The sequence below is a fragment of the Phodopus roborovskii genome, unplaced genomic scaffold (assembly GCF_943737965.1).
Source record: "Phodopus roborovskii unplaced genomic scaffold, PHOROB, whole genome shotgun sequence".
Taxonomy (NCBI): domain Eukaryota; kingdom Metazoa; phylum Chordata; class Mammalia; order Rodentia; family Cricetidae; genus Phodopus; species Phodopus roborovskii.
Window position 1 is genome coordinate 26371180 of NW_026126480.1, and position 21528 is coordinate 26392707.

The window sequence follows — 21528 nt, forward strand, 5'->3', positions numbered from 1 at the left end:
TTTCAAAAGATTCAATTTGTCAGTGTTTATTGATGTAAAACCATGAAGTTGGCCCTTTCAAGAGTCCAATCTTTTAATATTGCAATGTATAGCAGGAGGCTACTGCCACTCTCCTGCCTACACATAGCACTGGATTTTAACTCTGATGATTTATTTTCCTATAAAAGTTTCTTAGCAGCTAGAGAGATGGCTCAGTGGTTCAGAACATATGCTACTTTGTCAGATTGGTTCCCAGCACCCACATTAGGTGTCTCACAACAACCTGTGTGTAACTCCAGTTACAGGGGTATCTGATGTCTTTGATCTCTATGAAAGCATACAAAGACACATACACAGAATTTAAAAAAACTTGTTTTACATTTTTCTCTAGATGAATAAATGATATTTATGTCTTTAAACCTGTGTGTATGTATATATGTGTGTGCATGAGTGCATACACACCTGTGTTTATATACATATGTGGTGGGTTGTTTGAACACAGAGTGTTGCCCATAGGCATCAACATTTAACCACTAGGTCTCCTTCTAGACACTTTTTGAAAGGTTCTGGAACCTTTGGGAGGTAGAGCCTTGCCAAGGAAATAGGCAACTGGAGTGTGGACGGTCAGATTATACAGCCTGGCCCCATTTTGTCTTACTTATCTGAATATGCAATGTGAACAGCTGCCCTGTACTCTCTGCCATTCCCCTGCCACGGTTATAGACTACAGCCCTGCTTATGCTGTGACCGCATATCAGACCCTCCTTCACGAAGCTGTTTGTTGTCAGGTATGTAGTGATGGCAATGAGAAAAGTGTCTGCACAGCCGAGGCAGCACTGCACAGTGGCTCAGGCTGCCCTTTACTGCCCTCCGCCTTCACTTCCCTCACACACCACCTGTGTGAATACAGACAATAGTTCAGCTTCCTAGAGCTCTAGTTTGATCACATGGATAATTTACTCTTTCTCATAGCTGTGAGAAAAGAACAGATGAAACGCTCCATCGATAAGTCTTAGCATGACACCTGGCATGAAATAGAAAGCCTTAACTAAGGAAAGGAAAGCACCATTGGCATCATTTAGGTTTGGTAAATTACAAACATGCTTAATCCATGCATTTTCCTAGGTAGTTAGGTTTTTGTTTTGTTTTGTTTTTCTGGAAAAATAGTAATATTCAGTTAGCATGAGCCTACAGTGGTGGCTGTGGTAACAACCATACAGCCATATGTATGGTGGAAACAGTTTCATCCAGATATGTGAATAATGAAAGCACTGATATTTCAGACAGATGTGGCACAGTACTTCAGGGTTCCCAATTGCCTGTGTCTCCCTAATTTATCCCTGATGGTTTTACCCCTCATCCAACTCTAGAGGTCTCACATCTGAGCTGAGCATGACATTCCTCCTGCAATTACTAGGTGGCATGGGACCATGATCTGGAGGAGAGCTTGCCTGAATAGTTGCCCTTAATTAACCACAGGCTATAGGAATTTAAATGAAGGTCAAGTGCCTGAGTCACAGCCTAAAGTTATGGCTGGATCACAGCCAGAAAGAATGTCCAATGCACTGCTTCCTTATTTCTCTGTTTTACTCAAGAAATGGAGGTACATGAAGTAGATGCTGTGGTGCATTCCAGAGACTGAAGCTGGAAGATCCCAAGTTCAAGGCTAGCCTAGGATATGATGCGAGACAAGGAAAGAAGGGAAGAAGGAATGGGGGTTGGGAGAAAAAAGAAGTGAGGACAAAGGAAAGAATGATGAGAGAGAGGTGGGGGGTGGGGGGAAGTTGGAGGTACCTCAGAAGTTAAAAATGCTTCCTACTCTTACAGAGGATCAGAGTACAATTCCCAGCATCCACATCAGATGGCTCACAAGCATCCAGGGATCCAAAACCCTCTTTTGTTCTCTACAGGTAACCAAATGTGTGTGTGTGTGTGTGTGTGTGTGTGTGTGTGTGTGTGTGTGTGTGTGTGTGTGTGTACATGCAGAAATACACATGTATATAAGAAAATAAAATTTACAAAAAAAAAAAAAAAAAAAAAAACAGGATGCTATGTTTAGGGTCAATTTACCATTCAGGATCTACTTCGTATTAAAGAAAAAGTCATATCTAATTCCTGAAAGGTTGCAGCAGCCATGGAAACTAAGGTTTGGTTAAAGAATCACTGGGTCAAATTACATAGTAGAGAGCAGAATTGCGCGCTTGTTAAGAAAACAGTTCCTAAATTTGGTCAGCTCCACCTGGAACTTTTTACCAATGACTTTCAGCTATGAGGTCTTGGATCTCATTCTTCTCCTCTCTGTGACTCCATTTCTTCATCTGCAACAGGATGTAGCAATCTATCCTAACCCCAGGAGGAAGAGAATGAGAGAGTGGCTAGCATATGGCAAGCATCACAGACAATGGTGTCATTGGTGTTGCTAAAGTGTATTTGAATTCAGTACAAGTGTGTTCTTCAAAGAACAGCTTGAGTAGCACAGTTCAAGGGTTTGGAATAGTGCTTGGGACAGAGAAAATACCCCATATAGGTTGGCTGTAAGAATATTGAGTTTACAGTGCCCAGGTATGATTTGTTTGTCTGAGGGTGTCAGTCAGTAGGAGGTTGCTTCTATCACAACACAGTCCTGGACTTGATCATCAAACACAACTGAAAATACTGAGAAAATAACTTAAAAATGGATAAATCATCTGTGGAGAACTGAGGGAATGGCTAGGGACCTCTTCTTTCTTCATGGCAAGTCACAGATAACCTTAAACACACATGGCGACAACAGAGTTCAGCTGTGCAGTAGAATGAGCACTCTGCTAGGTGACAAGAGGCCTCAGGACAGTTTCCAACAGGTGCAAGGCCATGTGCCCAACCTGCTCAAACACTGTGACCTTCATTTACAGACAGAACACAGGGATTTGGCCTTTATTGTACTTCAGACCTTTCTGAAGGTGGGAATCCTGCACTACACTGCTGGAGGCTGGCAGAAGCAGTGCCTATCCTGTCATTTAGTCATTTAACACATGGCACACACAGGCATAACCACACACTGACATCACAGAGACATATGCACACAGATATGCAAAGTCCAGGGTGTGTGTGTGTGTGTGTGTGTGTGTGTGTGTGTGTGTGTGTGTGTACACGCACATGTACTTGGGAAAGTATGGGTGGGTAGAGTCCAGAGGTTGATGCTGGATTTCCTTCTCAGTAACTCTCTGAACGTGATGTGCACCTACTGGCTAGACTGGCTGGCCTGTGAACCTCGAGCATCATCCAGTCTCCAGTTTTCGCCTCCCCAGTGCTGCACCCAGCTCTTTACTGGTATTAAACTCGGGTCCTCACATTTGCTTCGCAGGTACTTTCCTGGCCAAGCCATCTTCCCAGCTCCACCATGAACCCTTCTTAAAGTGATGTTTTTAAGCACATGAAATGAACTACATCTAATTACAAAAACCTCTGAGACTCCAAGTAGGTTATCTGTAAGAACTCTAGTGGAAAATCACAGCAACCCTATTGTGAGCTTTGCTTCTTTCCCCCAATCAATTGTTGAAGTTAAGCTGAAAATGATGAATGTATCTTTCCAATCCTCATCGCAGAGCCTTGAGTGGCATCATTGGACCTTTCTTGAGTCAATGGGCCCCACCCATGTTATTCTCACTCCCTTGGGAGAATAGAGGAATCTTCCAGATTATGTTGCTTATTTCAGGAGAGCAGATGTTCCATTCTGCTTGAAATCACAGCAAGTTGATTCAGAATGCTCAGCTTTTCACCTATTTATATTATGGGATTGAGAAAAATCTCCAAACACACTACACCTTATGTTGAAGGGAGACCCATCTACCAGGCGAGAGTAGTACCAACACCTAATGCATTTTCTTTACTCAGAAATTCAAATCAAGTACATTTGTTTACATGACTAATGGGAAGGAACATGGTTTGGGGCTTAATGAGAACCACTTCTCCCATTTCCAGAGAGTCTCACTTCATCCCTGGATTCATGTTTTACAAACAAATTTGGAAGGCATAACATGCTGCTTGACAGTACAAAGAGGGGGGCATCTTTCCTAAACAGTTTCAAGCTCAAGCGTGTGCACAGTTATGTAGGCATGTGCATTTTGTTGAAATTACAACACTGAGATAAATCACCCCATGTCTAATAGTCAAGGCCTATTTGAAAGCGTTTCCAGCAAGAAGGCAGCAAAAGAGGCACAGAAAGAGAAAGATGGCTAAAAGCAGTATCTCCCCAGTCAGCTGGAAACAACTGGCTTCCAATTTTTTCTTCCTTTGTCAGATCAATGTTGATGACTTTGCACACTCAGAAAGCTGCCCTCCAAATGCTAAGCCCAGCCTCAGCCACCAAAGACAGAAAACGACTGTAGGATGCCCCTCATCTTAATTCTTCCTCATCTATGGTTACCTGTTATTTCTCAAAGTGGAGTCTGCTGCGTCAATGTGAATAATTTTCCTTAAAACAATCCCTAAAATAAATAATCCCTTTTATTCATGCTTCACTATTTTGCAATGTACCTGAAAATAGTGAGTTTATTATAGCATTTGATACATGTATAAAATGAACTATGCTCATAATCCCCTCCCACCTTTCTTTGTCCCCTCCCTCACTCTAAATGGCCTCTTTGTTCTTCCCCTACAGTCTTCCTCCTACTGTCATGTACAGATATGCTTTCCTGTTTGAAATTGTAAGTATATTAAATTCATATTCTGTGTATGAGAGAAAACATACAAATTTTTGCTTTCCCGAGCCTACCTTATTTCCCTTAGTACAAGTTTTACCCAATTCTATACATTTTTGGTCAATAGGATGACTACAGCTATATCATGGTGTCTATGTATACACATACAAAGTGCTCCTTCTATGGAAGGAAGAAGTATCTGCAGGGCTCCACTTTGAGGAATAATAGCTGTACTGTGTAGTTTTATGTCAACTTGATACAAGCTAGAGTCATCAGAGAAAAGGGAGCCTCAACTGAGAAAATACTTCTTATCTTACCTTATTCGTCTAGCTGAAAGGCACTTTCATAATAAGTGATCAATGGGGGAGGGCCCAGCCCATTGTGGGAGGGACCATCCCTGGTCTGATAGTTCTGAGTTCTATAAGAGAGCAGGCAGGCTGAACAAGCCATGAGAAACAAACCAATGGGCAGCATCATGGCCTCTGCACCAGCTCCTGCCTCCAGCTTCCTGCCCTGCTTGAGTTCCTCTCCTGACTTCCTTTGATGAACTGTGATGTATAAGTATGAGCTGAACAAACCCTTTCCTCCCCAGCTTGCTTTCATCATGGTGTTTCATCACAGCCATAGAAACCCTTAGATAGCATGTAAAGAAAACTCAAGGGAACATTCTATAGTCATCTTCACTTTTTGATCGTCAAAGCTGGAGTTAGTGTTTGAGGGGCAGCTTTCCTGAGAATGCAAAAGTGTGTGTGTGTGTGTGTGTGTGTGTGTGTGTGTGTGTGTGTGTGTGTGTGTATCTTTATGGACACTTAGGCTGATTCTACCATGGACCACTGTGGACATAGTGACAATAAACACAATTTGCAGGCATCTGTAGTGTGTAACATTGATTCCTAGGATCCGGGAGTGGCATGACTGGATCTTGCTCTATTTTCAGCTAAAATTAATAATTCTTAGCTATCCATATGGCTCAATAAGGACAAAGAAGTCAGTCTAAAGCAAAGCTACAGATCTTTCAGAACAAAGTCAAGCCAAACTTTGATATGGTCAAGACAACAAACTCCAGGGAAAGAGAAAATCTACCTACTGGGTATAAAGTCTTTCCTTTCCCCAGTGCCTTTCCATGTTGAGAACACTGGAAACATTGGCTGGATTTACACCAAAAAATCTGGCCCCTGTGTATGCATGAGCTTCATATGTCTACACAACTCTTGTTTGTATATTTATGTTTTGCATTATGAGTGCTTAACTGCATGACTGTGTATTAACATCTCTGTCAGTGTGCTTATACAGTGGATATGAAAGTGTGTGCTGTGGGTTAAATGACAGGGTAGATACTCCTTCTGCCAGCCTCTAGCATTACACTCTAGGATGTAATCTGCTCCACAGATTCCACTAAAGAAAACTCGGTCATTCTCAGTAGACTCTGGGGTCTATAATGTTAAGCAACATCCATAGCGGGAAAATAGAATCCCTGTATCCTGTTTTCTACAGATGTGATAAAACACTGCCCAAAAACAACCTGGGGAGCAAAGGTTCGTTTGCCTTACAGATTATAGTCCATCATTGAAAGAAGCCATGATAGGAAGTCAAGGTAGAAGTTTGAAGCAGAACCCACAGAGAAATGCTGCTTAGTGACTTGCCAAACAGAATTCCAGACCAACCTGGTGCCATACCCTCCCATCCACTTCCCACTGTCTACCTACACTCCAGTCACCTCAGCTGAGAAGGCCTACCATGAGCAACTGTCAGTAGCAGAGATCACCCATGCTTGCTTCGAGCCAACCAATCAGAAGGTCAAGTGTGACCCTAGCCATGGCAAATACATGGCCTTCTGCATGTTGTACAGAGGGGATGTGGTCCAAAAGATGTTAATGCAGCTATTGCTACAATCAAGACCAAGCACACTATCCAATTTTCAGATTGGTGCCCAACTGTATTTAAGGTGGGTCTTAACTACCAGCACCCCCTCCTGGGGGAGACCTGGCCAAGGTGCAGGGGGCCGTGTTCATGCTGAGCAACACCACAGCCATCAGAGAGGCTTGGGCCTGCCTGGACCACAAGTTTGACCTCATGTACACCAAGCAGGCCTTTGTGCACTGGTATGTGGAAGAAGGCATAGAGGAAGGTTCTCAGAGGCCCAGGAGAACCTGGCTGCTCTGGAGAAGGATTATGAAGAGGTGGATGTGGATTCTGTGGAAGCAGAGGCAGAGGAAGGGGAGGGATACTGAGGATATGGGTCTGGTTTAGCCATCCATTTATATCTTTCCCACCATTGAAACTAAAAGATTTATTTACTCATTAAATTTTCTGTGTTGAGGCAAAAAAATATACACTTTTTAAAAATTAAAAACACTGTATTTTCTCAACAGTATGGAGAGACTAGAACTACAATCTCTTTGTTTCAAAGTCTCTGCCATCCTCTCCCTCAATTTAGGTCAAAGTTCATAGCAGCAATGCACAAGACTTCTACCAGGCCAGTTTTCTGTACGCCTGGGCCAGAGTTCACAGGTCAGGATCAGTCAGTCCAAAGAATCATGGGAGGACATTCACTGTCTTTGTCCAGGCACAGGGTACTGGCTTCATCCTCCCACGGCACCCAGATCATCTGTGTAGACATCTAAGTTGGTGTCATGTCCTTTACCAAGTCTTGTTGGAGAGGAGGGCTCATAGGCACCAGCAGTCACGAGAAGCAATCTACAATTTCACTGGTCATCTCCGTACTGTCATCAAGCATGTGCTGATGCATCAGGGCACTTACCACCTTCCTGTGGGTCCAGGTTGTACATGTATAAATAGCCATATGATGCTCCTACCAGTAACCGAGGGATCTTCTGAATTGTGGTTAACAAGCAGATGTTTTTATGGCCACAGAACTGTAAGTGGAAAGTAGCAAAGACCCTGCCCTGGTTGAACATTTCTGTCACTTGTGAAGGCAGGTAGTTGGTAGATGCCATGAGCATCTTCCCAAAGTAGCCAGTTCAGGTGGTGGGCTCTTCTGGAGGTTTTTCCCTCACAGCCTCAGGTTTGAAGTTGTGCACAGTTTCTGTCTTCCTTTTACAGTCCAGACCCACCAAGTTAGAAGTAACATAGTAGGTTGGGCCCTGTTTTTATCAGTTAGGAACTAATAAAATGTCTCACAAAAAAATGGCCACAGCTCAGTCTGATCTATTCAGTCTCTCAATTGAGGTTCTCCTTTTCCAGATGTGTCAAGTTGACTACCAAGATCATTGCACCCTGAGTCGATGCTGCCACTTGATACCCGATTCAGAAAAGCAAAAGTGGGGAAGTTGAACTGCAAGACTGAGCTGTGAAAACAAATATATTCCTATAAATAGTCTGTCCAGAAAGATCATGTAATAGTTGGATACATACCTGGGGTGTATTTAACTAGAGTCATTTTATTTGCTGAATGGATATCCATTGGGGAATTACTGGAGACATAGATGTAAAGGCTGATTGGTACCAGGCTCTGGCAATGAATGTTAAAATGAGCTCTAGGGGACCCATCTGTGGCTTTGAGGAAGCTATAACTTATTAGAGTGCAGTTGTGACACCCTCAAGTATACCCCTGTCAAGAGGTTCTGGCATCTGACATATGTCTCTCACTTCTCATGTACCAATGTGACCATGTTCTATTGAACTAGGAAATGAAACTGAATCAGCATTAACCCAGCTCACCACCACTATCCACCTCAGACACAATACAACCTCAGCATTTTAAATGCTCTGTGTGCTTGTTATGACATTTGGCAGGGATAAAAATCTTCCCCTGAAAGCTTCTTTGTTATAAGGCTTGGTAGCCTGACATGATTTGCAGAAGTGATTGAATCCTAGGGGAATCTGTTCCAATCAAAGGCTTAAGATTTAATGAAGCCTGAATATGATGGCAGAATTGAAAGGTGATGGAGAGAAGAAGGTAGAGGCTAGTGGGAGGAAGTAGGTCTCTGGGAATATACCATGTCCCAAGCCTCCATCTGTCTCTGTTTCCTGTCTCCCATAACTTTCCCATGCCCTGCTACCACAATGCTTTATGGCCCAGAGACAGAGACCAACTGACTATGGATGAAATTATGAGCCAAAATAAATATCCGCTCCTTTGTAGCATTTCTTGGACATCTGCCATGGTGGGGAAAGACTGGTAGCACAATGCCCATTCTTGGTGACTTCTTGATTGGTTAATTTACCAAGGGCTTATTGAGTAACTAATGCATTTCAAGTTCTGTCATGGGGCTCTGAGTATCAGGTGGTGACAGGCAGGTCACATTTCTACTTTCATAGAGTGCATAATTTGGCAGTGCACCAGATGATAAGGCATAAGCCAAAATCAGTAAGCATGATTACTGTGTTTATTTAGTTACCTTTAAATTGTTTGATTTTTATTAATTTAACTTTAATTTATACTTTTAAGGAGAAATAGGTGCTTAGGAGAAGGTTGCTATGAAAGGAGACAAGGGGAGTAATGTATTGACTGTTGAAGGCAAGATCTGGCAATATATGAAGCAAGTTTTGTATATATGGAGGAGGCAAATTTTAAACAGAGATCAAGTTCAAAGTGGGAAATTGTTCTCTAGTGTGGTTGGAGTAGAGGAATCCTGGGAGGAGAGATCATAGCAATGAGGGTTGGGATGGGTAGGTCCATAAGAGTTTTGTAGGGTCCTATCAAGACTGAATTCTAGAAAGAATGATGGGCTGTGGGAAGTGAGAAACAAACCCTGTATCCTCCAGGCCTGCACCTCACACAAAAAGTGAAAGCAGAGTGCTCTCAAAAAGTGGTAGCATAGATTAACAGTGAGCTGGGTTCTGTATTCAACATCCAAGAAACCTGGCTTTAAGACACCCAGGAAGTCAAATGCCAGTTGGCTACAAAGTCTGTCCCATTGGAACCTCTGGGTTCCATGTTCCAGTATCTGCAAACCCTTCTTGTTGTAACCAGAGAATGGACTTGACATTTGCTGTCAGTTGAATCTACCAAGGCTGAGAACCCACGGGGAATGACCACAAATACCCGAATCCCTGTCCTACGGGAACAATGAGGTCCATGATCCTGTTCACTGGATTTGTGCTATCTTCTTTACTAAGACATCTGGATTTCAAAGGAAACTGAAGCTGAGTGTAGCTGATGAGTCACTATGTGGAGCCCCATGGGATGATCTTGCACAAGCATAGGGTGTTTCAGTCCTTCTGCTCCAGCACTGCTTCCTCTCCTTGTTTCTTCTTCACGTTCTTCCAAGCATGCCTGCTTATATGGAGAGAGAAAAAGAGAGCTGGGAAGAGAGAGAGACCTATGCCTTTTTGTCTTGTTTTGTTTTGTTTATCTACTCTGGCATTTTGCCCCCAGTAAACTCTTTCTTGAACTCACCCTTCTCGTTGACATATCTCCTGATTAATCTCTCTGTGGCTTCTTCATGGTGGGTTCCCTCCTCTACCACGAGGCATATATTGGATGCCATCTTCTGCCCTTCAAGTCCCACATCTGCTGGAGTACCTGTAAATGCAAGAAGCAAAGTCACCATGTATGCTCCCAGTGGGGAACAGAAACTTGATACAGGGGGTTTGTCTTTCCAGTCTGCCAATTGCCTCCAAAGGAATGCTGCTTAAAGAGAGGCATCTTGTTAGCAATGCCTCACAGTATGGAACAGGATAATTAATTCTAGCTGTGACTTGCCTGCTACCATATTGCTATTTCCTGAGTTTGAGGTGCTTTTGACATGACAAATGTCAAATGTGTAGATGCTCTATATCCATCCAATTATTGTTACTTGGGAGAAATTTGGCTTGCTAGCACCCAGAATAATTGTGGGTTTGATCTAGTCCAGCTTCAGAATTAGATTTGAGGGACCACAAAATCATAGCCCATTCTTCCTCACCCTCAACACATCCATTCCCTTCACCCAATCTCAGGGTGCAAATCTGTGCATATGTGTGCTTTCAGTTAAAGTCTATGGCACCCTATAAGGACCATCCTCAGCAGTCTTAAAGCTTGGAAAGTTGATGCAACCTAGAAGAGGTCAGAGATCTCTAGCCATAATGAGTACATAAACACATCAATCCTGTCATTCTTTTGCTACAAATTGGTTCCATGTAGTTCAGAGACACACATTTTAGAGACATAAACTTAACAGAAGCTGTGGGTCTTTGGGGGAAAATAACCACACTTCCTCAGGGTTGGAGTACTTGGTTATGTAAGGTTACAACTTTTTAACATTCTTGTAGTCTGTCATTATCCTGCTTCATCTTCCCCATCTTGTCCAATGTATTTTCTGGTCTTTTATCTAATCTATGGGGTTTCCCATGGTGTTTTCATGGTGTCAGCTCCTGCTCTGGCCTTCCTGAAGTCACACAGGCTGTGGGTTATAATAACTGAGAATCTATAAACTGGACTCACTTGTAGACACCACCTGCTTCCCTGTACTCCAAAAATTTCCACTGTAAAATGTAGAGATAGTGAATCCTGCCATGAACTATTGCTGTGACCTTGAAATCACAGGAGATGCTCAGAGGTCTAGAGACACGGCTGTTACAACCTAATCACTTTATATGTAGCAGCTGCTCTTGAAACAGGTTCTGGCTTCATGTTCCTATGGGCTCTGGGCTTCTTCTTTGAAAGTATTCAGAAGGGAAGTATAATAGTTAATACTGTTGTCAACTTAATAAGGTCTAGAATTATCTAGGAGACAAACCACTGGGCATGTCTGTGAGAGTTTCTAGATTGTGTTTATTAATGTAGAAAGTGGGTGAGTGTTGCTGTTCCATGGGCTACAGTCCTACACAATTCACTGAAATGGAGAAGTTGAGCTAGTGCCCATATAGTGCTTTCACCCCTATATTCTAGTGTCTTCGATACAGGAAGGAATTCTGCAATTAAAAAAAAAAGTAAATAGAAAATGGGCTGAACACCAACAGCCACTGTCAGATCCTAAACTAACCTGTAAGCCCCACCTGCCCAAAGATGAGGTAACTTCCTGGGATTCAGGGAGTTATAGTTCTTAGAAAATAACAACAAAACCTCATGGGAAAGTATTGTGGCCTGTGGGTTTTGTCCACATAAGCTCTGCCAACACATGTCTCAAGGATACTAAGCTAGAAAGTTTTCAGGTGGTAGTCCTGACCAAATTTCATCTTGGTCGATGTTTAAAATTTTAATAAAATCCTGCTTAAATTCAGTCAAAGTAATGGAACTGGTTTTTCTGGTGAGTTTCAGGATTCACACCATCTCTCTCTGCTTCCTGACTACAGAGTCCATGTGACCAGTTGCCTCAAGCTTCTACCACCAAGACTTCCCCATCATGTTGGACTGTCCTCTCGCACTGTGAGCCACAGAAAATCCTTCCTTCCTTGAGTGGCTTCTGTTGTGTATTCCAGTCACAGCACTGAGAAAGGGTACAGAAGTGACTGGTTCATGTAGCTCTGAAGGGCAGCCAAGCTAGTGGCTGTAAGAAGACAATGTGAACATAGAAAAGAAAGCAGTACCTTTGTGTCAGGGAGCTGGAAGAGAGGTGAATCTGCCTTGGCTTACCCAGAGACACTTTTGAACATGCCCAGGTAGGGGGAAACACCAGAACATGGGGAAGAGGAGAGAATGAGACAGCTTGAGACCATTGCAGTTTAGGTTTTCTGGGCAGCAGAGGGGTTTGTAGAGAGACAGAAGCAGAGAAACGAGGGCAGGTGTCCAAGGGCAAGATCAGGAAAGCCCTTCCTTACAGAGCTGTAACTTCATTCTGCCAGTTATTTACACAAGGGGCTAAGAACACCCCAGGACTCCTCATGTCTTATCAGAGGTGCACAGGTACACAGTGAGGACTTTTCTTTAAGATATATTGAGTGGATGACTTCACGATGCATGACTGTCACCCCTCTGAGCCTCAGCTTTACTATCTGTAATATGACAATAGTACCTATTTTATAGAGCAACAAAGGGTAAGCAAATTGTTAAATGCTAAGTAATTAGAAGAGTGCCTGACATGTAGGAGTCACTTGGCATGTTCCCATCATCACTGTTACATTTTTATCTTTATGATGATTCTTTTTTTTTCTTTTTTTACAAACTTACAGAAATCAGAACACCATTTATTTTCTTCTTTTCCTGATATGTAACACTCCAGTATTAGTTGAGAAACTTACCGAGGAAATTGCCACAATATTTGTAATGCCTCACAGGGAAAAGAAGTGTTTTATTCATAGTCATTCAAAGTGTTAAAGCCATAAAGGACAAAGATGCCTAACCTATCTTTTTTTTTTTTATTTTATATAACCAAGTCCATTTAAATGAAAACAAATATTTATAGACAATATTTGGGAATTTGGGTATTGTTCTTTCCAAACTACTTCCTGCTGGTTAGGGGATTCTTAATTAATATATGTATATTTGGTTTACCCACTTGGTGCCTCAGTGCCTCAGTGGAATTTTGACATTTGTGTTAGCATTCATATTCCTGATCCCACAAATTCCAGTCAGTATGCCTTTCATTATCCTGGCTTTCTGAAAGAAAAATAGAAATGACATCTAGGCATGGTTTTGAAACAAAGGTATCAGACTTTGGCAAAGAGAAGAAAATAATTGAAGAACCACACAGTAACCTGGAACCAGGGAAGAAAGAAGTATCTACATAGTAGGTGCCATGTGTCAGTCAATCTAGAGGCCAGCAACATGGCTCAGTGAGTGAAAGTGCTTCCTGTCAAGCCTGTGAAACTGCATTCAGTCCCTAACACACGTATCAAGGAGAGAATCAACTCTTGCAAGTTGTCCCTGACTTCGTTCCCCACCCATCTCTGTCTCCGTCTGTCTGTCTGTCTCTCTCTCTTTCTCTCTCTCTCTCTGCCTCTCTGTCTCTCTCTCTTTCACACACACACACACACACACACACAAATATACACAATAAATTAATCAACATAAAAAAGAAAACTTAAAGAGAAAAAAAAAAATCAACTGACTATAGCCAGGGCCATTCTGCAAAGGGCTCTCTAATTCATGAGTTTGGCTTTGCCGTTATCTGAAGAGACACTAATTTAGCACTCCCTTTGATGGCTTCCTTATTATCTGAGAGCCATTAGCTTAAGACTCACCTTTGCCAGGCTTCCTTTGTATCAGTGCACATTTGAGCAGTGTGCTGTTCTCACCAATTTTAGTCAGTCCTTAGAGCTGCAGCATTTGAGTACACTCTAGACTAGAGGACAGGAAGAGAAGTGACAGATGGGAAGATGTATACAAGGTGAGGGAATGGACCATTGTCTCCACTGGGTGTGCATTGGTGAGGAACTCTCAGCCTTGTAATAGTAACAATATGTTTTTCTTTTGCAGATCTCTGCATTGGAAATAGTACACCCAGGAGTTCTGTGGACACAGACTAAGGCTGGCTTTCTGCACATGGGACTTGTGGGTGACATAGCTCAGCAGGGTATCTCATTTAGTCTAATTAAAATTCTTAATCATTTTGAAACAGAGAGACCATACTTTCTATCTGAATTTAACCTGAAAACTATGAAGCCTGTCACTTCTGGACTGGGGGTTTCCCAAGACATAGGATGTTCAGTGTTGAAGCTGGGATGGTGCCAGGAAATAGGAACAGTTGGTCATCCTAACTGCATCTTCAGGTATCTTGTAGCTCTGCTGCCAACTCTGTGCTCATTCTGAGGGAAGTTATCTTTGATAACATGCCAAGGCTAGGCTCATATATCTACTTAGGTTCTAGAATCCCAGGCTAGGCCATTCTTGAGACAGCTGCTGTGCAGGGACAGTGAGTCAATGACTGGTTGGGACCCAAGAGGCAGCTATGTCTCATTTTATCTATGAGGAGTAAATTAGATGAGGAAGGAGATGGTAACACATCTCTCTGTAATTATTGTGACATGTCAAAGCAAATAATGTTGGAACACATCTCCTCACATGCCTTTTCAAACATGTGAAAAATTCTTCACACACATTGAGAAGTAAGTGACCATGTCTTTGTAGGAAATCTCCAATGAGTGAAGAGTTGGGTCTACATAGTGAGCTCTAAAGTCCAGCCCAGATCTGAAGCTTGCTGCTTTGACCCAGAAATGGAGGAGACAAAGAGAATGCAGAAAAATGATTCATCTTGTACCCACCTTCTTTGTAGCTGGAGAAGACTCATAGGTGCCCAGAATATGGAGACACCAAGACTGTGGGAAGGCACAAAAGTAAAAGCCTTGGGTCAAATGCCTCTGTCACCACAATCAGATGGTCACAGTCATTCCATATAAACTTGCAAGAGTCATCTCTCCCTGAAAGTCAACTAAGCAAGGTCTCCACCCAGCAGATGGGGATGGCCTTCTGAGGTTAGCCTTCAATGTAGTAATCGGCAATTCATTCTCCAGAACCAATTTAAAAACACTTTTGAGATGGTTTCTCAACATGGCGCTAAGCATCTGTGCTCAAGCCATCCTCCTGCCCCAGCTTCATGGGTAGGAAGAACTAGAGGACCACCACCAAGTTTGATTCATCATTACATTTCTATGCCATACTTTTCAACACCTCTCTTTTGACTGTGCATTTTCTTTTGGAAAGTATGTATTATGATATATCATTTATATATATAACCATTCTAGCACCAATATTGGTACACATAAATACTTTTAAAGAAGATGTCAGGGAGTGTGTCCTATGTCAGGGCCTAAGTCAACTCAGAATTTTCCAATACAGCACTTCCTCTCTTCCTATTTTGCCCAGTCAAGCCAATGACCTGCTTTAGAGGTAGCCTAATGTTGGTAAAGATTGCTGGGTCAGGAATCAAAGGATTACTGTGGACCTGATCTGCAGTCTCTTTGATGCATGAAGTATTTCTACTAGAATTGAGAGCAGGTGACCCATGTTGACCTCACATAAGAAAAACATAGAGGTACTTCCCAGGTACCTCTACAGTAGTTCATTTTGACAAGGTCTAGAGCACACGGAAAGGGGTTATTCATGAGGGGTTGTCCCTATTAGATTGGCCTGTGAGAGATTCTCTTAACTGGGTTAGTTAAGGTAAGAAGACACATCCTAAAAGTAAGTGGCAGCACATAGTGGGCTGGGCTCTAGGCTGTATGAAATGAAAAAGGAGCTGAGCACCAGCATGCATTAATTAATTCACTGTTCTCCGATCTTGGGTGTGATGTGATGAGCCTATGACTTCCCGATAATGATGGACCACAGCCTTGGACCCTGAGCCAAAGAAACTCCAAAAATTTTATCACAGCACCAGGAAACAAACCTAAGACATCCTCCCCACGTTGTTATCCTTGCATCGTCACCTACCATTTTAAATTGGATGCTTGGAACGAATCCTCAGACATGAGCACTTTTCGATGTAGTCATGTCCTTAAGCAATATACAGTTGTCATATCACATTTGAAAACTCAACACAAATGTGTGCATTTGTAAACTAATTACAAGTGGTGTACTGGTAAGTTCTCTAGAAAATATGTTTTCATGCACACTGGTTGTCACTGAAAATGATGTGTCACCTCCAGTTCATTCACACAGCCACATACTACTTTACATGGTCCAGCTTGCTTATCCATTCCCTGATAAAAATGAGAAGTTGCTACAGTTTGATATACTTTGATTTTGTTATTATAACTTGGTGTCATTACTAGACTACAAGCTGAGCTGCAATAGCTCCAAACATCACATCCCCAGGTGATTATGAAGGAATTGGAAAGAAAGAGAGTCCCTAGGGGTTTTGGATGTGTGAAGTGGAGAGTGATGATGGTTATGTTATTGTAAGAGTCTATCAGGTACCTGGTGGAGCCCAGGCACAGGGTAAGTTCTCAGTCACTATCCTATTTCCTCTCCCTCCCTCCCTCTCTCTCTCTCTCTCTCTCTCTCTCTCTCTCTCTCTCTCTCTTCCATCCCTTTTCTCATTTTATTTATAAAATATTAATAATGATTATATTTTTATGCTGTCAACTTCCTAGGACCAAATATGTAGCAGGAAGTAGTCTGGAGGTGGGGGGGGGGGAGGATTCACCTTTGGCCACAGTTACACAGTGGGGAAGGCATGGTAGCTGGGGTTCTATCTAAGGTGGCTGGAGTTTGCAGCATAGCTTGATATATCTCAGGAGAAAAGGAAACAGAGACAGTGGGAGAACACTCCCTTCCCATTCTACCTCTGCCCCTGTCTTCCTATAATGCCATCCTAGTTCCCATGTCTGGAAGGCTCCACAACCTCCCAAAAATCCCGACACATAAACCTATTGAATATGTAAATGTCATATTCAAACCCTCACACATGCCAAAGGCTGTCTCCCTCCTACCAGAGCTCCTCCTGCTGCTAGGTGGAGAGAACCTCATCTTCCAGGCACCCTGCCATTCAAAAGCATTTCTGATAAATCCCAAGAACAGCCAGGAGTGAGAACAGCTCCAGTATGAGTCAGAACCCCAAGAGCTTGTTGAAACAGATACAGAAGCACCACACCCAGATGCCCATTCACCGGGTCTAGGGAGCAGCTTGAAGACAATGCTTCCTAACACCTCCTCCAGGCAATGCTGGCCTGACTATCCCTGCCACATAGGTAGCCCAGCTCCCCAGAATCAAGCTAGGCTTTCCAGTCACACTTAAGAAGCAGGAGAAATCAACTCCTTCACTTAGCTTGTGATGTGTTGGACTGTTCAGACCAGAATTTCAGTTAGTCCACACAGCAGACATAAAAGGTCAAATAAAGTGCAGCAATGTGCCCCTTAGGAACAGGATTCCATTCTAAGAAGTGTGGCACTGGGACATTTCAGCACTGTGCAAACATTACAAAGTGTGATTAGACGCTGTGATGGTTTGAATGAGAATGGCCCCATTGGCTCATTTAAGTGCATACTTAGTCCCCAGTTGGTGAACTCTTTGGGAAGAATTAGGAGGTGTGGCCTTTTTGGAGAAGACATGTCATTGGGGGTAGGAGGTTCAAAAGATTCAAAAGTCATGCTAGGCCTATTCTCTCTCTCTCTCTCTCTCTCTCTCTCTCTCTCTCTCTCTCTGATGATGATGCCTGTGGGTCTGGATTCAAAGCTCTCAACTACTGCTCCAGCTTTATGCCTATGTTTTTCCTCTTTGATCATTGGACTAACCCTGTAAAACTTCAAGCAAGCCCACAATCAAATGCTTTCTTTTATAAGAGTTGCCTTGGTCATGTGTCTCGTCATAGCAGTAGAATAGCAGCTAAGACAGACACTGCTACAGGACAGCCACCTGCACACCCAGGCTATATAGGTAGTGTGCATGAAAGTGGCATTATCTGCTGTGTCTAGGACCATGAGGAAATGACAGTAAATGAAGCCTGAGATCAAAACAGAGAAGGGTTCCAGGTCAAACACCATGATGTATGCACTTGTGGACAACACGGCAGAAGAAATGGCTTCATGCTCAGCCTCCCTACAGAAAAAAGTAATGCACTCTTTGTATCTCCTTTTAGTTTTGTTTTATTTATTGTTTATTTGTTTAGTGTCTCTGTGTGTGTTTTCTCATGATCATGATCGTATATAAGCACAGAGGCTGGGAGAAGGCACAAGATCCCTTGGAGCTGAGTTATGGTGTCTGCAGAACACCTGGATTGTTCCCAGGATGTTGGCATCTAGACTGCTCTACTCATGTTTATGCAGCAAGCAATACTAATCATGGATCTATCCCTCTAGCTCAGAAATGTCTTAAATGTCAAAATGTATGAACAAGTTACCCAGTGTCCACTGTCATCAAGTGTCACATATGGACATATGGTACACTGTGTGTATCCTTTACTTGACAACAAGGCTGCACAGCTGCTCTGTTGACACCAATGTCACCTCAAAGATGTGAACCATGGACTGTACTTTGACACTGCCACAGCTCTATTACTATGAATAGGTACATTTCAACTTTGTGAAGGTTTTCAGGGTCTCTATTGTCAGTGCAGTTCTTTGTTGAAATGTTGTTCTATGATGCAGGCCAATACATCTTACTGTTTTAGATGTCAGGAGTTCCCAGAGCAAGGCAAATGTGTGTTCCTGTTCTCTGCAAGCAGCTAGTCTAGTCAGTGTTTCCAGTTTGAAGAGATCTCATACCCATGAGGCATGTCTAAGGACATGTTTTAACAATCTCAATTGAGGGGGTGAGAGGGATGGACTCTAGAGGCCTCCACTGAGTAGTAGCTGAGTGTGTGATGCAACACCCCCACAATGCACCTGTCAGTCCTCCACAAGTGGGAAGGATCTGTCCCAGGCATCAGTGGTGCTGAAGCTGAGAAATCCTGGGGTTCCTCTTAAGACAGACAAGCAACTAAAACACAGAGGACCCAAAGAAAGGAGGGGCCTATCTCAAGATATACTATCTGGCAATATACTAAGAAATTGTGAGATGTAAGCTAAAAATAAAAGATAAGGGAATAAGAGATAGCAGAAAGAATGATCCCAGAAAAGGAAATGGTATGTTCAGAGAGAACATGCCCTAGAGCAGAGTGATGCTAAAAGCCAGTGCTGGGCACTCACTGATGCCACCCAACCCTGCACTGTGCAGACACTAATGGACACATAATCACAACCCAGTCACAGGGCAAATACTCTCATTGTCTTGGATGTGGCAAAGGTAGCCCAAAGAGGTTAAACAGCTTTCCAGAAGTCACATAGCAGATACATGAAGGAGTCACAATTAAGATGGGGCATTTTTGTGCCACAGTCCACACCTTTGACCTTGCATATACATAAGACACAGAGCTGGAGTATAAAGGACAGTGGACTGTGAGTTCATGGGAGGACACCATGCAAGCCACCCAGGTGAGTTCAGTGTGGTATGATGGTAGTGGAGTGTGCCTGGAGGATGTAGGAGGGAAAGGGATATGTTTAGGAGTCTGAGACTAGCAGAGATCAGGCAGAGCCCAGAAGAAAAATGAATTGAGGTGGGGAGGCATTCTATGTTCTGACCTTATATGAAACTGTGCATTGCTCCTCTGTGTTAAATGGAAGTTATGGTATGCAGGGGGTTAAAGAGGAAAGATGATTCTGAGTTTTTTAATCTCTACCAATCCCCCAGCCCCTCCCTCCAGAGGTGATCAGGCCCTTTATCAGCAGGGATAAAATTAGAAGAAAGTGGAAAAAATAGACTTCATTGTGACATTTTCTAGGCCCTCCTCTGGGGCGGACCCCCAAGTATCTCCTAGCTGGCTTTTGTGGTCAGCTTTAAAATAACAGAATTGCTTAGTACTAGAAAAATACAGTTATTAGCTATGATTATAGGGTGATCCGATTGAGCTGTGAATGTGATCTGCCTGTCTTGTCCTAACTGGCAATTTCAAATTGCCTCCTTTTCCCAAAAAATTTGGGCAGAGGAGGAACCAAACTTGTAAGCAGATCCACGTTGTTTATTTGTTATTTTTAAACAAATCAAATGGAAATTGATCTGCTTCCCCGGGAACACCATGGCTGCCAAATGGCCTGGCTCTCCTGTAGGTTTTTGTGGGAATACCATCCGTTAGCCATCATGGCTTCAATTTGAATAATCAGCACGCTAATTACAAGCCTCTCTTGGCATCACCCACACCAGCAGGCAGCATCATTCACCACTATGTGGGGTGAGAAGCAAGGTGATGCTGGACCCATTTTCTTGAGAGCAAGCTGGGAGATTGGTAAACTTCAATTTGGAGGCAATCCCCACCCACTGAGCCATTCATTCCTTCGCCACAAATGCTTAGTTCAGGACCTAAGGAGTTCCAATGATTATCGGTAGCATTCACGTTCTAATGGGTGAGCCAGACTTGGGCATCTAAGGCATACTGTGTTTTCATGGTCACTAGGAAATAAAATTAAAAAAAACAAAAAAACAGCAGGTCATTTCTTGCTGCTGAGACAAAATGCCTGACAAAAGCAACTTAAGGGAAGAGGGGCTTATTTTGGTTCACAGTGTGAGGACATAGTCCATCATGGCAGAAAGCTCAAGCATGAGGCAACTGGTCACATTTCACCCACAGTTAGGAATCCACTCACTTTCTCCTCTTTATGCAGCCTCAAAGTCACCAGTCCAAGGTTTGATGCCACCCGCATTGATAGTGATCTTACCATTTCAAATGATCAGGTTGAGATAATACCTCAATGCTGATTTCCAAAATATAAAAAGAACTCAAGTAACTAGATACCAACAAACCAAACAATCCAATTAAAACTGGGGTACATATCTAAACAGAATTCTCAATAGAAGAACCTCAAGTGACAGAGAAATATTTAAGGAGATTTTCAATGTCCTTAGCCATCAGGCAAATGAAAATCAAAATGACTCTGAGGTTCGTTCTTAAACTTGTCAGAATGGCCAAGATCAAGAACACAAGCAATAGCTCATGCTGAAGAGGATGTAGAGCAAGAGGAACACTCCTCCACTTACAGCAGAAGTACAAACTTGAAGAGCTACTTTGGAAGTCAGTGTGGCAGCTTCTCAGAAAACTAGGAATCAATCTACCACAAGACCAAGCTATACCACTCTTGAGCATATACCCAAAGGATGCTTAATCATATCACAAGTACACTTGCTCAGCTATGTTCATAGCAGCTTTATTTGTAATAGCCAGAACCTGGAAACAACCTAGATGTCCTTCAACTGAGGAATCGATAAAAAAAAATATGATACATTTACACAATGGAATATTACTTCACTGTTAAAAACAAGGAAACCAGGAAATTTGAAGGCAAATGGATGGAACTAGAAAAATATTGTGAGTGAGGTAAGCCATACCAAGAAAGGCAAACATGGTATATACTTACTCATAAGTGGATATCAGCTGTAAAATAAATGATAACTATGTTATAGTCCTCAGGGCAAGAGAAACTAGGTAACAAGGAAAGGTTATGGGGGATGCCAGAATTACCCTAGGAAGGGAAATAAAAGAGATTTCTTGAGCAGACTGAGGATGGGTGGGAGTAGGA

General features: G+C 42.7%; 2 pseudogenes; one reads left to right on the forward strand and one right to left on the reverse strand.

The window, feature by feature from the left end:
- Positions 1-3191: 3191 nt before the first annotated feature.
- LOC127227635 (tubulin alpha chain-like) lies at positions 3192-6889 on the forward strand (annotated as a pseudogene).
- Positions 6890-7176: 287 nt separating this feature from the next.
- LOC127227636 (WD repeat domain phosphoinositide-interacting protein 2-like) lies at positions 7177-9701 on the reverse strand (annotated as a pseudogene).
- Between the last annotated feature and the right edge of the window lie 11827 nt (positions 9702-21528).